Here is a 15,338-nt window from a genome sequence, read left to right as displayed (position 1 = left end):
AACACATGCAGAGGGTACCATTCCCTGGCTGACCGGTAAACCACGGCGCTCAGACCAATCACAGCGCTGCATTGCAGCATTGTGATTGGCTCAGGGGAGCCTGGGTGCTTCCTTCTTCCGGCCGGAGCGAAGGGACAACGTAGAGAGACGCCGGGATCAGGTACGTTTATTTCTCGGTGTTTAACCCTCTTAACCCCCTTCCCCCTTCCCCTGCCCCTCCACTCCAGATCCGTGCCGGCCACCGCTACTGAGAAGGATCTTCACTAGACAACAGGGAACATGTTTTGGGGGAGTGGATCCCCCCCAGCATCCACCACCCGGGCCATAATATTATTTGAGGTTTTCTGTTCCCTAGAGGGTCCATTTCAGCCTTTCACCCCCTGTCCCCAACCACAGTGCACCACTTAGCAGACACAATTTCTGAAAGAGAGGGGCACTACTGAAAAGGTGAAAGTCTCCCCTTTCCAGTGGTGCTTCTCACGAAAGGTTTTCTGTTCAGCGATCACAGCTGGGCTTGTAAGACACAAGCAAGAATCATCCATTAGGCAACAGGGTGTATTTATTTTGGGTGGGTGGCCCCATAGGGTCAAGTATAATTTGGCCATATTCAATCATCGGGCCCCAACTCCTCCTGCATGGTGGAAGCAGAGAAAATGGCAGCTACCCAGTTTTATAGTGGTCTGCACTCTAGTTGTCTGACACTGCCCCCGGGAAAAGGGACACCACTGGAAAGGAGAGAGTCTCTCATTTCCACTGGTGGCCTCCCTGAATGGGTTCCTGTTCATGGATAGTCGTGGCACCCTTTTCAGTTGCCTTTTTTCTCTTCATTGGCTTTCTTATGTTATTTTTGACAACCACCGGTTTAGAAAATAGCAGAATTAATGATACAATATCGACCCAGTTTTTGTTTTAAGATCACATAATAAAAGAGGCTCCAGCCTATACAAAGGCAAGAAATTAAAAGGGATATATGGCCGAACAGTAAAGCACAAATACATTCACTGACATTAATGCAGTGTCACAATCACTTTCGGGGCTCTCAATATTTTCAGTCGACAGAAATAGGGTACACATTGCACAGTATCAAATTTGCGAAAGCAATGGGCTGCAAACATTAGTGGATTTGCCTGTTGTACATAATACCGTTTTGTGTATCTAATAATAGAGAATTGCATGCAGTTTGTGCATTGCAGCCTATTATTTGATACGCAAAATGCCACGTTGCACACTTTTCAATGTGAAGTCGTTTTTTCTTATACATGCTGCTAATTCATGTTTCCTCTGACTAGTTAGATCAGTATTTTCAATAGTTACACGGTTACTAGTGACTTCAAATTGAAACACACAACCAAAAGGCAAACTGAAATACAATTACAATAACACCATTTAAAAAAGAAGCAGCCAGGAAAATTGTACAGATAATCATGAACAGACCACTTTTATTTTTTTGAAAAACACGTTTTATTGATTTTTGCCAATCTTGTGCTCGAAGAGCCATTTTATACATATACGTATAGATATAGCATAGGTATACTACATAGTTTCACATAACATAACAATAAATATGAAGCATGGTTCTGTTATATTTGTGTGTGTATTCCTAGCTGCATAGCATGCAGTTGCACATACTCATTCAGTGGTGTATCCTGGGGAGCTCTGGCACTGTACATACGGTTTAGTATGAACTATGTAGCTATACCCTATGGGTTGTCATGTTGGTGGGAGTTCTGAGGTTATGAATAGCGCTAACATTGAATCCCACTCCAATGTGATCGACGTCTTCCTTAAGCCCCTGCTTTCTTCCTGTCTTATCCCTGCACTCTCCGCCCTCTCCCACCTGACCACCTCTCCATGCCAGCTAGGTGCCGCGTGGGGCACAGCGGACTTCCACCTCATGGTAATTGATCATTTTGCTATGAGCAAGGCCAAGTTAGCAAATCGGGTTTTCGCTTCCTGCTTCTTATGGCACCCAATATAAAATATACCGCCGTATCTCCCCCGGCAATTTCCGTTACAGTCCTTAGGACCCTTATGATGGTAGCCCAGAAGGTAGACAGTCGTGGACAGGCCCACAGCATTTGTATGAGGTCGGCATTGTGTGCAAAACATCGTGGGCAATGGTCCTTCGCGTCGGGTACATTTTATTTAATCGGTGCGGTGTGAGATAGGCCCTATGTAACACCATGTACTGGATGAATTTAAATTTAGCGTTACTGGACACCCTCTTGGAATACTCAAGGAGGGAATCCCATTCCTTGTCTGACAATTCTCACCCAATGTCAGCATTCCACTTTGCTCTAAGTGCCGCCAAGGAGGTTGTGATATGGGAGCGAATATCCCTAACAACCACCAAGTCAAGTGACGTCCGTTACCCATGAGGTTTAGTGTATGTACTAAACAAAAGAAGGAAGGGTACAGAGTTCCTATGTGATATAATAATCACTTATAAAAGGAGTTTAGCTTCTTATATCAAAGAACCTAAGTGTACTACAGGTAAAAAGGAGGGGAATTCCTCCTTTCGGAACTAGGGCTCTCTCACACCCAGCAAGCTAGGTGTCATCCTTCATCATTTGAGCCTGGTCCTCGTCCGGCCGGCGCTGCAATGCCCGATGGGCACCCTTAAAGGGGCTCTTTATCGGAGATTTTTTGTTCCTTGCCATAAGGGTGCTGCGGGTGTGAGGGCCCTAGGTAAATGTAGATGTAGGCAGTGGTGATGTTAAAATAGGTAAGGGAATCCTCTGTGGTGTAGTGTATGTACCAGCTCTTGTGTGGGGGCTTTTTATTTTCTGGTGCCCAATACTGCTTGATGTATTTGGTAATGCTTTCATGCAGAATATAGAGGGATCGTGGAACACCCTGTTCTCTGGCAAAGTTCTCGTGGTCCAGTAACATACTCTCCCCAAACATCACCCCCACCATGTTCACTCCTTCCCGTACCCATTTGGAGATGTTCCATGCGGTTATTACCCCTGTGGCGTGGGAATCCCTACCAGTGGAATGTTAGGGGTGTAGGGGAGTCGCTGATTAGTGTAGTGTACTGCTCGTCTCCAGTAGGTAAGGGCTACCTTCAATAGTGAGGGGGCTGTGGGCAACAATAGGGTATGAAGGGTACCTCAAGCTAGCGCTTGCTGTGTGAGACCTATCTTGTGGAGGTTATGATCAGCAATCCAGTACGCCAACCACTGCAGTTGACTCGAGTAACAGTATGCCCTAAAATCTGGGACACCCATGCCCCCTTTGTCCTTTCCCAGTTGAAGTTTCGAGAGTCCCACTCTCCTGCGGCCTGTCCCTCATATTAGTTCTAGCAAGCAAGTATTCAGAGTTTTAAAGATAGACATCAGAATCACTACTGGCAGATTAGTAAAGTGGTAGAGCAGTCTCTGAAGCATGACCATTTTGGTAATGGCAACTCCACCCGCCACCAAGAGTGGTAGTGATGTCCAAAAGGTTATTTCACTTCTGAGTGCCTTAACTGCCCATAAGAGATTGTCATCTAACAACTCCTGTTGGCCCCTGTATATTTGTATACCTAAGTATTTAAAGATGGTTGGTGCAATCAGGAGCGTCAAAGGGCCAAAGCGGATAGGCTTTAGTTGCTACTCAGCATGGAAATAAAATGCATATGATTTGGTCTCATTGATGGTAAGGCCAGAAACACTTTGGAACTGAGTAAAGATGCTTGGATTGTGTAGGTAGAGGATAATATCAGCAGCCTATAATGAGAGGGTATGCGTAGTGTTGCTAACGCGGATTCCATGTCCGTCTGCGTCCTTCCAAAGTTTAATGGTAAGGGCTCAAGTGCTAATACAAATGGGAGTGGTGAAAGCAGACAGCCTTAAAGTGTACCACGGCTAATTGGGTAGGACTGTGAGGTGTGGACTCCTGTACGAGCTCTTGCTGTGGGTGTCGTGCTTAACAGTTTGACCCAGCGTATATATGCCGGATTGAGGCCAAATTTCGTGAGTCTTGCCAGCATGTACTTCAAGCTGAGGGTGTCGAAAGCTTGCCTCAAGTCTAATGAGATGTGTTGGACCTGGCCCTTTTGGCAGGTTCACCCCGAAACTTTTTGCTTTTTCCTAGCCTGTTTCTGGAACCTGGTGTGAGTGATTTTAGGTCTTGGCGCACTTTTTCACTGTGGTACTACAGTGTAAAGTGCGTGAGCTCTCTGTGTATGTATGGTGAGTGACCTGCCCTCCCATAGGAATGAATGGGGAATATGTATGCCCATGGTAGTTCCTGATGTGTGGGGAGTGCAGGGTCGAATTTGATATGTGCGAACTCGTGAGATTGAATGCTGCGAAATGGTGTATGCGGCATGATTGTGTCTAATCAAGAAGTGCCACTTTGAGAAGTTGGCATATTTGTGTAATTTGTGCCTGGCGTGTGATTGGCTGGTGAGCCTGGCCCAGGAGTGCCTGGGCCTGCTTGTGGATTGACTGTCTGGTTTGAGGATGACAGGGGCTGCAGAGCCCCCAGGAGGTTGTCTGAGTCAGACCGTGGATGAAAGGCAGCATCTGCTGCCAGGGAAGTGGGTGGAGATCGCACCTGATAGTGAGTGAGGCTGTGCCTGCCTGCCACAATGCTGGCTCCACCCCCCTCCCCCCCGCTGGGCGACTGTCACCTCTGTCCCTGATACTGGAAGGACCTCCCTATAACCAGTTCTAGCTGGTTCTCACACTGCCTGCACAAAGACTTCAAAGATTTTTCTGTGTATAAGAAGGGGCTGTGTCCCCTTCCAAAATGTTCTTGTTTTTGGACTTGAATCTGCCAGGGGCGTGCTGCTGCTTGGGCCCAGGGAAATCCCTGGGTCCTGCCCAGCCCCTGGATGCCTGGAGGACTCCTGGGGGACCCCTCTGCCTTGCCTGGGCTGATGGGGGGGACTTTGCTTTGCCCCCTTGAAATCTCTGGGACCTTTGACAGCAAGGAGAAGCTGCATTTTCCTTCAAGAGACCTTTTTTCTTGCCTTTACCCAGGCTTGTTGAAGCCTAAGCGCTTGGGAGCGCTTGATTGGTATTTATAGCGCCTGGGAGCGCTGTATATTACTTATAGCGCTGGAAGAGCGCTTCATTTGAACCCATTGCGAGCGTGTCGCCCTCACGCATTTTGCGTGAGGTTTGGCAGGTGCCTACCCTGCGACTTTGCCCATTTATTTAATTATTTAGCGAGTGCCCACCTCGCTTCTATGTTTATTTTTAACTTCGAGGGTGCCCACCCCTCGTTATTGCCTCCGTTTGGTCACCGCCGCAGCCCGGAGGAAACACCGGAAGCAGATGTCCGGCCCGCCGCCTGGTTGTGGGCGGGGCCGGGAGGACGTGTTTTCCGCTTCCCCCTGCCTGGGGGAAGCCATTGGCTGTTCTGCCGGTCTCCCGTGACCAGAGAGGGAGACCGGGGAAGAAGATGGCCGTGGCCGCTGCGGGGCTCCCGTGACAGAGAGGGAGCCCCGAGAAAGGAGGAGGAGCTGAGCAATAGCGGAGGGGGCGTGGGGCACTTTGCCGGTGCCCGCCCCGCCGCACGTTAAAGCCCGGTAGCCGCTGAGGAGGAAAGGCGGAGGGGGCCCGAGGCACATTGCCGGTGCCTGCTCCCACCGCCGAGAGAAGAGAGACTGCCGCCGGGAGCCTTGCTGGCTCCACACTGAGTCCCGGTCCCGAGACGGGGGACCGGGCAAAGCAAGGAGAGTCCGTGAGGAGCAGGAGCTCCTCAGATGCCGCCGAGTCCGCCCCCGCCGCACCGAAGACCGGCGAGAGCACTTGGAGCAGCCCGGTGAGTGTTGTCGGGCCAGGGGGAAGCTCCGTGCGTTGCCGGTTTGAGGCACTCGAGTCAGGGCGGCCCCAGATTGCAGTGGGCCGCCTCACCGCATTCTTGTTTGGCCCACGAGGGCCCCGGGGGGCATTGTTAATGGTTTTAGAGCCCTGAGAGGCTCCTGGCCAGTTGTGAGATTTCGAGTCCCCCAGAGAGGGACTCCCAACGACGGGGCCATAATTGTGTAGAGAGCCTGTGTGGCTCAGTGGGGCTATGTACGTTTAGAGAGGCCCCAGAGGGGGTCCAGAAGGCCCCATTGATCTCGAGCCCAGAGAGGCTCAAGGGGGCACAGTTGTTGTCAGAGCCTGTGTGGCTCCGTGTGGCGCAGTTTTATGTTCAAGGGCTACTGAGAGCCCATGCCACAGTTTTGTTGATCTCCAGCTGCCCAGCAATTAGTGGGCAGCTGCACCGTTTAGGCGCAATTGGAGAGAGAGTCCCTGAGAGGGACAGAGATGGCACAGAGGTGCCCGGCCAGTCACAGCTGCGCAGCACTTAGTGCCAGCTGCAGCGTTTAGTCCCTTGTGAGTGTTCCCAGGTACCCAGCAAGTAGTGGGCACCTGCACCGTTTAGGCCCCTGACATTGAGACACAGGGCGTCCTAGCCCCAACAAGGCCAGTTGGCCTAGGGACTGCCACAGGTGGTGGCTTATGTAAGTTTTGCGCAATTGTATGGTTATTGCACCTCTGAATGGGATTTCTTGCATCATGTGTTATTCCTGCACCTCTGAATGTTTTTAGACATCATGTGATTTTTGCGCTATTGTATTGTTATGGTACCTCTGAATGTATTTTTTTGCATCATGTGCTTTGTTCTGAACACCGCTGAATGTGTAGGTTTATGCATCATGTGTTTCCCTTGTCTTACACCTCTGAATGTTTTTAGGCATCATGTGTTTTCCTTTACTACTCCTCTGAATGTGTTTCATGCATCATGGGTAATGTGTTCTTGTTTATACCCCTAAATGTATTTTATTCTTAGGTGGTTGTTCTTTCTAATACAGGTGGTCCTAGTAAGGTCCTGGTCCCCTGCGTGACATTCTCCTAAGGTGGTTAGGGTTGCGTAGGTGGTACTTACCTGTTACCAGTAGATACTGGTTGTGATTTATAACTGTTATTTTATGCTATACTTATTCTAAGTTCTGACAGTATTTCTATTTCTAAAAGTGTTGATTCTGACAGTGGCCCATGTGGCCCTGTCCTCTAAATAATCCCTTATGAATATTGCCCGTGCCAGTTGACACAATGTACATGTGTGATTTCTATCTAATGTGTTTTGACAATACAGAAGTTATTTTTACATAACCTTGTGTGGAGTTCCTTTTGTGGTGTGCCTAGGATGTTGTTGCTGTTGTGTGCTGGCGGAAATGCTTTACACATTGCCTCCGAGTTTAGCCTCACTGCTCGTGCCAAGCTACCAAGGGGGTGAGCAGGGGTTATCTTGGCGTGTGACTCCCTTGCCCTGACTAGAATGGTGGTTTCTGCCTGGCTTTGGCGTCAGCCTTAGCCTACCAGAAATAGCCAGTTCTAACATTGTTGGTCAGCGGTGCTGATTTGGACTTGTGTTTGCGCAGTGCCACAGCGACAGCTGGCTACATTACAAAACTCAGCATTTTTAGATAGTCACATGTTTGGGATTATTGTTTTTGATTTTGTTTTTCCTCAAGAGTGTCATTTTCAGATGGTGTTCCTGCGCTTTATGTTTAGTGGTAGATGAGAGAAAATGACAGGGCGGGACGCCAGTAGAGGGGGAGGTTCCCATAGATTAGGAATCCCTTGCTGGGTCCAGTGTCCAATCCCTGTTCCTGTCCCTGTGTGGGTAGATGGAAGAGAGGGAGTGTGGAGGAGAAATGGCTTGCTTGGGAGGGTGGTTATCCCCTGAGTGTAGTGTGTGTGTGTCTGGATTCCCCAGTATGGTAGGATCCAGTGGTGGCAGCTTAAATGTGTCCAGTGCGTGAAGTCCCATTCCCAGTTCCCAGAGTATGGTGCCTGGTGCTCAGTAAGAGGGGTACAGGTTGAGAGTCAGGGGCAGTGAGGAACTGTCTCACCAGTCTGGAGGGGGAGTGTGTGGATGAGTGGTCTTTGAACTGGAGGAGTTGGTGTGAGTTTTTTTTAAGAAGCTTGCACGTGAGGTGTACCTCTGGTGGTGTGCAGGAGGTCCTGCAGAGGCACTGGACAAGAAGGTGGACATCTGGCGGTGTGCTAGGTGTCTTACAGAGGCATTAGGGAGTGATTCTAAAAGTAGTGGCTTGTGTATCTGATGATCCTGTGTAGGTGAAGAGGTTCATGTGTAGCCCAGCTAGGTCCCATTAGGATGGTAGGGGTGTAGGGGCTCACGTCCTGTCTCAGTGGAGGCGGAGTGAGTGTGGAACGGTGTGTCCCACGTTGGCCCGAAACCCTGTCTCTGGGCCTGGAGGGTTCCCCCGGGAGCGCCAGGTCAGGGGCCTAGGCTGTACTTACAGGTCATTTGAGGAGGATCTTCCTGTGTCTAGAGGACGGGGAGTGTCTGTAACCAGAACTCCGGCGGTCCTGGTGTTTGGCTTTCAGGGGTACCGCTCCTAAGTGGAGGGTGCAGAACTCTGGAAGGGGGTGCAGAGGGACGGTGTACTTCTGACCCCGGTGCAACCTGAGAGTTTAGATCCTAGGTTGGGAGATTAGGAAGCTTCCAGGTCAAGAGGAATCTCTACCAAGGTAGATCAGCTGAAGAGACTGAGGGGGCTGCCCTTGCTGTGTGTTCTGGGGCCCACCTGCAGTCTGTTGTTTCTACTAAGGTGGAGGAAAGGGGATTTTGCTGTGTGCTGTGTCCCCCCACCTGCTTGAAGAGGGACTGTGCTGTGTGCTTTGTACCTCAGAAGTGGAATAGTTTCCAGGTGGTAGACCAGTGATGGAGTGAGGTCCTGATCTGGTGTCAGAGTTGTGTTCTGGTGAGTGCTTGCCTGTGAGGGTGCGGAAACCCAGAAGTAGAGGTAGGGTGGGGCATTCTTGCCCGTGACCTCTGGTCAGCCTGAGGGTTTGGTCCCTGGGTTGAAGGTTCAGTGGTAGTTGTAGCTACCCTTAGAGGGAGAGTGGAGAATAGCTATTGTGCGCCAGGGGTTACTGCCCCCCACTCTGTGGATTGGTTAGGACCTGTGATATTTGGATGGCCTAGGGCCTGGTCCTGGCCGTGGATGACTAGAGAGTACCAGTGGGGTGTTCTAATTGTGCCAGAGAGCTTTTGTGGAGAGAAATCTATGTGGGTTCAGAGTGGCAAAAAACCGGAGGGTGTCCCTGCCTTGCGGGCCTGTGTCCGTGTTTTGTCGCCCAAAGCAGTGAAGCCCATCAGTGGAGTGATTGGTCTACCCTGCGTTTTGGCTGGAAGGGGGTTGTGTTGGACCTGGCCCTTTTGGCAGGTTCACCCCGAAACTTTTTGCTTTTTCCTAGCCTGTTTCTGGAACCTGGTGTGAGTGATTTTAGGTCTTGGCGCACTTTTTCACTGTGGTACAGTGTAAAGTGCGTGAGCTCTCTGTGTATGTATGGTGAGTGACCTGCCCTCCCATAGGAATGAATGAGGAATATGTATGCCCATGGTAGTTCCTGATGTGTGGGGAGTGCAGGGTCGAGTTTGATATGTGCGAACTCGTGAGATTGAATGCTGCGAAATGGTGTATGCGGCATGATTGTGTCTAGTCAAGAAGTGCCACTTTGAGAAGTTGGCATATTTGTGTAATTTGTGCCTGGCGTGTGATTGGCTGGTGAGCCTGGCCCAGGAGTGCCTGGGCCTGCTTGTGGATTGACTGTCTGGTTTGAGGATGACAGGGGCTGCAGAGCCCCCAGGAGGTTGTCTGAGTCAGCCCGTGGATGAAAGGCAGCATCTGCTGCCAGGGAAGTGGGTGGAGATCGCACCTGATAGTGAGTGAGGATGTGCCTGCCTGCCACAATGCTGGCTCCACCCCCCCCGCTGGGCAACTGTCACCTCTGTCCCTGATACTGGAAGGACTTCCCTATAACCAGTTCTAGCTGGTTCTCACACAGCCTGCACAAAGACTTCAAAGACTTTTCTGTGTATAAGAAGGGGCTGTGTCCCCTTCCAAAATGTTCTTGTTTTTGGACTTGAATCTGCCAGGGGCGTGCTGCTGCTTGGGCCCAGGGGAATCCCTTGGTCCTGCCCAGCCCCTGGATGCCTGGAGGACTCCTGGGGGACCCCTCTGCCTTGCCTTGGCTGATGGGGGGGACTTTGCTTTGCCCCCTTGAAATCTCTGGGACCTTTGGCAGCAAGGAGAAGCTGCATTTTCCTTCAAGACACCTTTTTTCTTGCCTTTACCCAGGCTTGTTGAAGCCTAAGCGCTTGGGAGCGCTTGATTGGTATTTATTTAACAACAAGGGGTGGTTATGGACAGAGTTTCTGAATTAAGCAGAATACTCTCACCCAGTCAAGAGATCAGGGCTAGATCCAACACCGTTTTTTAGCTCACTGCACCATCCCAGTTCAGAACCTGGCTATATGCAAATTAGTCTGTTCCTGTCCCAGTGCATGATGGGAACAGGGCAAACCAAACTACCAAGCCAATTCTTACACTGGGAAGGAAACAAGCTTCCGGGGACCGGTTTCTGGCATTTCAGCCGTCGTCGGCCCGGCTTGCTTGAATCCTGATGGTGCAATGAGCAAGGGACTCACATCTGAGTATACCCTTCCACGCTTAGGGTGGACAAAATATTTAACAACAAGGGGTGGTGATGGTCTCCTTTCTGGTGAAGAATTGGCTTGGTAGTTTGGTCTGCCCTGTTCCCATGATGCACTGGGCCAGGGACAGACTAATTTGCATATAGCCAGGTTCTGAGCTGGGATGGGGCAGTGAGCTAAATAACGGTGATGGATCAAGCCCTGATCTTTGGACTGGGTAAGAGTGGTCTGCTTAATTCAGACACTCTGTTCATCACCACCCCCTTTTCTGAATCATTGATTGGTATTTATAGCGCCTGGGAGCGCTGTATATTACTTATAGCGCTGGGAGAGCGCTTCATTTGAACCCATTGCGAGCGTGTCGCCCTCACGCATTTTGCGCGAGGTTTGGCAGGTGCCTATCCTGCGACTTTGCCCATTTATTTAATTATTTAGCGAGTTCCCACCTCGCTTCTATGTTTATTTTTAACTTCGAGGGTGCCCACCCCTCGTTATTGCCTCCGTTTGGTCACCGCCGCAGCCCGGAGGAAACACCGGAAGCAGATGTCCGGCCCGCCGCCTGGTTGTGGGCGGGGCCGGGAGGACGTGTTTTCCGCTTCCCCCTGCCTGGAGGAAGTCATTGGCTGTTCTGCCGGTCTCCCGTGACCAGAGAGGGAGACCTGGGAAGAAGATGGCCGCGGCCGCTGCGGGGCTCCCATGACAGAGAGGGAGCCCCGAGAAAGCAGGAGGAGCTGAGCAGTAGCGGAGGGGGCGCGGGGCACTTTGCCGGTGCCCGCCCCCGCCGCACGTTAAAGCCCGGTAGCCGCTGAGGAAGAAAGGCGGAGGGGGCCCGAGGCACATTGCCGGTGCCTGCCCCCGCCGCCGAGAGAAGGGAGACTGCCGCCGGGAGCCTTGCTGGCTCCACACTGAGTCCCGGTCCCGAGACGGGGGACCGGGCAAAGCAAGGAGAGTCCGTGAGGAGCAGGAGCTCCAGTCCGCCCCCGCCGCACAGAAGACAGGCGAGAGCACATGGAGCAGCCCGGTGAGTGTTGTCGGGCCAGGGGGAAGCTCCGTGCGTTGCCGGTTTGAGGCACTCGAGTCAGGGCGGCCCCAGATGGCAGTGGGCCGCCCCACCGCTTTTTTGTTTGGCCCACGAGGGCCCCGGGGGCATTGTTAATGGTTTTAGAGCCCTGAGAGGCTCCTGGCCAGTTGTGAGATTTCGAGTCCCCCAGAGAGGGACTCAAACGACGGGGCCATAATTGTGTAGAGAGCCTGTGTGGCTCAGTGGGGCTATGTACGTTTAGAGAGGCCCCAGAGGGGGTCCAGAAGGCCCCATTGATCTCGAGCCCAGAGAGGCTCAAGGGGGCACAGTTGTTGTCAGAGCCTGTGTGGCTCCGTGTGGCGCAGTTTTATGTTCAAGGGCTACTGAGAGCCCATGTCACAGTTTTGTTGATCTCCAGCTGCCCAGCAATTAGTGGGCAGCTGCACCGTTTAGGCGCAATTGGAGAGAGAGTCCCTGAGAGGGACAGAGATGGCACAGAGGTGCCCGGCCAGTCACAGCTGCGCAGCACTTAGTGCCAGCTGCAGCGTTTAGGCCCTTGTGAGTGTTCCCAGGTGCCCAGCAAGTAGTGGGCACCTGCACCGTTTAGGCCCCTGACATTGAGACACAGGGCGTCCTAGCCCCAACAAGGCCAGTTGGCCTAGGGACTGCCACAGGTGGTGGCTTATGTAAGTTTTGCGCAATTGTATGGTTATTGCACCTCTGAATGTGATTTCTTGCATCATGTGTTATTCCTGCACCTCTGAATGTTTTTAGACATCATGTGATTTTTGCGCTATTGTATTGTTCTGGTACCTCTGAATGTATTTTTTTGCATCATGTGCTTTGTTCTGAACACCGCTGAATGTGTAGGTTTATGCATCATGTGTTTCCCTTGTCTTACACCTCTGAATGTTTTTAGGCATCATGTGTTTTCCTTTACTACTCCTCTGAATGTGTTTCATGCATCATGGGTAATGTGTTCTTGTTTATACCCCTAAATGTATTTTATTCTTAGGTGGTTGTTCTTTCTAATACAGGTGGTCCTAGTAAGGTCCTGGTCCCCTGCGTGACATTCTCCTAAGGTGGTTAGGGTTGCGTAGGTGGTACTTACCTGTTACCAGTAGATACTGGTTGTGATTTATAACTGTTATTTTGTGCTATACTTATTCTAAGTTCTGACAGTATTTCTATTTCTAAAAGTGTTGATTCTGACAGTGGCCCATGTGGCCCTGTCCTGTAAATAATCCCTTATGAATATTGCCTGTGCCAGTTGGCACAATGTACATGTGTGATTTCTATCTAATGTGTTTTGACAATACAGAAGTTATTTTTACATAACCTTGTGTGGAGTTTCTTTTGTGGTGTGCCTAGGATGTTGTTGCTGCTGTGTGCTGGCGCAAATGCTTTACACATTGCCTCCGAGTTTAGCCTCACTGCTCGTGCCAAGCTACCAAGGGGGTGAGCAGGGGTTATCTTGGCGTGTGACTCCCTTGCCCTGACTAGAATGGTGGTTTCTGCCTGGCTTTGGCGTCAGCCTTAGCTTACCAGAAATAGCCAGTTCTAACAAGATGTATTTATAAAATTGGGTGTGCAGCATGGAGAATTCTTCTTGTAATTCTGTGAAGGATTTAAGGATGAGTACCTGGAAAACGTCACCCAGAGAGGAGATCCCAATGTGGCCACAACCATGGAAGCCCCGCAGCTGTTGTAGGTGTGGAAGGAGGTGGTTGCACCAGAGTGGGGCCTCACGTGTGTGACGGTTCTGCCAGCCTATGCGACAAAGGGGCTGTCGCCATGTTGTCAGTACCACTTTAGTGGCTGGGGAAGAGCCTGAATGTTCAGACTGCCATATAGGTATCTGCGAAGTGAAGGGTCTTCTGGCAACCATGTCTCCAAGGCATACGCAGGTTCATCTTGCGAGCCATACCACCAGTCGTTTAGTATTTGTAGATGAGAGGCTGCATAGTACGGCTGTATGTCAGCGGCTGCGATGCCCCCACAGTAAGTGGAGAGAAAGCAGATAGAGTGCCAGTCTGACCGTCCCACCCCCCCACAGAAACCCACTCAGCAAGGAGTTGACTTGCTTAAACCATGTGTGCAGGATGGGGTAGGGGTGGTTCTGTACCTGATACAGGTCCGCGGGAGATAGATCATCTTATAGATAGCCGATCAGCCATATAGAGAGAGGGCTAAACCCGCCCATGACTGCAACTCAGCCTTGTCCTTATCTATATTGCGTGCGCTGGAGATCTCCTCTGAAATAAAAACCCTAGATATTTCATACCATCCTGAGTCTTGGAAAGATCTGCAGCCCATCTATAGTCGCCGGGAGACCCAAGTAGTGTGGACGTGTTCACATTTATGAAGAGACCCGATGTCTCACCAAAATCCCTCATTAATTGGAGGATTCGGGGGCCTGTCCTATGAGGGTCTGCCATGAAAAAGAGCACATTGTCCGCGTACAGGGCTATTCAGTCTGAGATGTCAGTGGACTACTCAAAGCTCCAGATCCGAGGGTCAGGCAGACCCAGGTCGCCAGCGGCTCAATGGCCAGGGCAAACAGTAATGGGGACAGTGGCCAGCCCTGTCTGGGGCCCCGGCCAATTGGAAATGATGAGGACACATTGCCTGGAATATGCACGAATGCAGACAATCCCTGATATAACATACATATGTACGATATGAATTGTGGACCGAAGTTCAGGCGTTCAAGGAGAATGAATAAATAGGTCCACTGACGGAGAAATAAATCCTGTCAATGTCAGCTAGAAGTAGGGCAGCTGGGCCAAGAAGATAGTCCACTGTGGCTACTGCATTGTGAATGCTAGTGTGCTCACTAGGGCTACTTACTTGCTGGGGAACCGTAGCGCTGACTCTTTCCCCGAGTGTGTCACTCTGGCTGGGTCCGTCCGTGCGAGCGGACCCGCCATCTTGGGAGGGGTAGTTGCTCCGTTCTAGTGTTCTGGCGCTAGCTACTTCCTGGTTCTCCTGACTTCCCGGGGACATAAATTCACCTATGGCGCGAGCGCGCAGCACTTAATTGGTGGCTCAAGGGTGTTAGTGTGCGCATGCAGGGCTCTGCTTGCGCAATCACACGCCCGTTTTTACAAAACCTTTTTACAAAATTGTAACTTCGTTTATTTTATTGTGTGCTCACTAGGGCTACTTACTTGCTGGGGAACCGTAGCGCTGACTCTTTCCCTGAGTGTGTCACTCTGGCTGGGTCCGTCCGTGCGAGCGGACCCGCCATCTTGGAAGGGGGTAGTTGCTCCGTTCTAGTGTTCTGGCGCTAGCTACTTCCTGGTTCTCCTGACTTCCCGGGGACATAAATTCGCCTATGGCGCGAACGCGCACAACGGGCGCGCCGGTGGCGCGCCGAAGGCGAGCCTGTCTGCGCCCGTCAGCGCCAAGGAAGCGCTTAGCGCCAGCCACGCTGGTCGTTTGGAATCTAGTGGAGGGGCTTCGGGGGACATAGGCAGATACTCAAGGCAAATGCTTCTTGACTTAGGTGAGTCTGCTATTAACAGAGGGGTCTTACACTTTTCTGACTCAGCACTACCCCTCTGGGAGTTTCTTGATAACGGCCTCCTAATATGCGGCCTCCTATATGTTAGGTCTCTTCCTAAACATAGCGTCGAGATTCAGCTTTTGCTGGAATCACATGAGCTCGTGTCCTATTTATGACTGAAACTTGGACGCGGGCGGAATGTGAGGTTGACCTTGGTTGGGCCTGTCCACCAGGATATAAAACTCACCATCAACCTAGAGAAAAGGAGAAAGGTGGGGGAGTTGGAATAATCTATAAAGATACGTGGGTGGTTGGAACCATTGACATTGACAGGGTCAATGGTGTGAACTCTGT

At 51.1% G+C, this 15,338-nt stretch overlaps 1 protein-coding gene across 2 annotated transcripts in view; it reads right to left on the bottom strand.

The window, feature by feature from the left end:
- The window catches only part of LOC144768684 (serine protease 27-like), a 227,348-nt gene that overhangs the window by 92,915 nt on the left and 119,095 nt on the right, over positions 1 to 15,338 (bottom strand). The window lies entirely within an intron of this gene.

Source organism: Lissotriton helveticus, chromosome 7 (assembly GCF_964261635.1).
Source record: "Lissotriton helveticus chromosome 7, aLisHel1.1, whole genome shotgun sequence".
NCBI classification, from domain to species: domain Eukaryota; kingdom Metazoa; phylum Chordata; class Amphibia; order Caudata; family Salamandridae; genus Lissotriton; species Lissotriton helveticus.
This window is presented reverse-complemented; position numbering and strand designations above follow the sequence as displayed.